This window comes from Geospiza fortis, unplaced genomic scaffold, assembly GCF_000277835.1.
Source record: "Geospiza fortis unplaced genomic scaffold, GeoFor_1.0 scaffold425, whole genome shotgun sequence".
NCBI lineage: Eukaryota > Metazoa > Chordata > Aves > Passeriformes > Thraupidae > Geospiza > Geospiza fortis.
The window spans coordinates 1,600,027-1,601,979 of NW_005054387.1; the positions used below are offsets into that span (position 1 = coordinate 1,600,027).

At 35.4% G+C, this 1,953-nt stretch overlaps 1 protein-coding gene across 1 annotated transcript in view; it reads left to right on the forward strand.

The window, feature by feature from the left end:
- Positions 1-1,953, forward strand: part of NIPSNAP2 (nipsnap homolog 2) — a 14,204-nt gene that overhangs the window by 1,865 nt on the left and 10,386 nt on the right. The gene's annotated exons all lie outside the window — the stretch shown is intronic.

Below are 1,953 nucleotides of genomic sequence, written 5' to 3' on the forward strand. Positions count from 1 at the left end.
CTGCTGTGAAATACTTTCCCTCTCTTCCATCCTGCTCCCATGGGCAGAACCAGGTCATTATGTTCTTTTCTGACACTGGGATGAAAAGGTGGGTTGTTGTAAAAATCTGCTTTTGTGTAGTTCAGGTGTGTCCAGGGGGATGTTTTCCCAAAGGAAATTGAGATTTTATTTCACTTTTTTTTTTTTTTTTCCTGGAAGAAAGCTTTGGGCTGGAGATCCAGCTGTCTTCTGGATCCTCAAATCAGTAACTAAGGGTGAATATTGACATCTGAGGCAGAAAAAGGCTGAGATTTCCAGCTTAGAAGTAAATATATGTGGTAAATATAAATACCACATTTAATATTTTAGCATTTCAGGAGAAGCTTGTGACAGAATTTTCTTCACTGTGGCTACTATGAGGCTGTCAAAAAAAAAGGCAAATTGAAGGAAGAGAAAGAAGCAAAACCATTTGAGCTTCTCAGACATTGTAGAGGATCAGTGAAATGCATCAGATTCCCTGTCCTGCTCATCTGGAAAAGAGGAGTAATTCTTTTAACACATCTCTTAAAAAACACAGTTATCACTTGGTCTGTGTGCTCTGATGTAAAGGGAGGTGACACTATTCTGAAAGTGTACTTGGAGAAGCTGAATAAAGATTAGATAAGAAAAGAAAGTGAAAATCTTGTGTTTTGAGGCAAGGAAACGTGGATGTTGTGCAGAGAGCCTGGCTCTGAGTCCCTGTGTGTTGCTGGAATCTGGAATTGAAATATTTCCTGGCTGGTTATTTCCTATCACTCATCTTTTTCCCAAATTAGTCTTTCATGCTATTTTTCCTCTTGAAAGACATTTCCCTTTCCCTTTTGTAGAGCTGTGTTTAAGCAGCACAGGAACATATGGCAGTTCCTTTCCCTTTTACACTGTGCATTTTTTCTTCTGCACCTTTTTTGCTCTTTTTCACTCCTGACTGTTTACACCAGGCCAGACCCAGCCCTGGGCAAAGACAGTGGGTTAAAAAGAGGAGAAATAGCAGCAGAAGGAGCCACTGCACAGGGAATTACCTGTGCATTGTGGGAAATGCATTTGTAGAGATTTTTTAAAGTTTCACAGAAGATTTTATATACATTAATTGTTACAGTGACAATGTTAATACCTTGTGTACTTCACACAGCAAATGATGAGCAAGGCCATCAAAGAAGGTTTTTTCTGTTCAAGAAAGAGGGGGAAATGTGGGAAATGGATTTGTAGAGAATTCTCAAAGCCTGGCAGAAGGCTCACACAGTGTGTGCATCTGTATGCAAACTTGGAGATAAGAAATGCTGACTTAGAAATGCCATAAAACAGAACAGACCTTGTTGAAAGAGAAATAGAACTAGAAACAAGTTAAAAGATGGCCTTGCAAATCAGACTAAATACTTTAGAGAAATAGAACAATGAAGGATGCACTGTAGTGGGACCCACGAGAGGTAATTTTAGATTATTGGCTTTAAGGCATTTAGAGCATGGTGTGGCAAAAGCTGATAGGCCAAGAAACTTAGAATGTAATAATAATTTTATAATACTTATACATAATTATAATTTTAATGTAATTAAGCTTATCATGTATTATAATTAAAAAATAGCTTCTGATTGTGATCAGAATTATAACATCATTATAACATAATAATATATATTAATTATATATTATAATATAGTTAATTATAACATCATATTAAAATATAGCATATTGTCTCATACTTCACGTGAGACAGAAAATAGAAATAAAGTTTTTAAAGCATCTCTCAGTTGCCCCATCTCTGGGTCAAAAAAGAGCATAATCCCACAGTGGATAGCTGTGAGATGATAATCTCTGTGAAATTATAATCTCCAATGTCTAGTGAAATAATATAATTATGTGTAAATATATTCTATTCTATTCTATTCTATTCTATTCTATTCTATTCTATTCTATTCTATTCTATTCTATTCTATTCTATT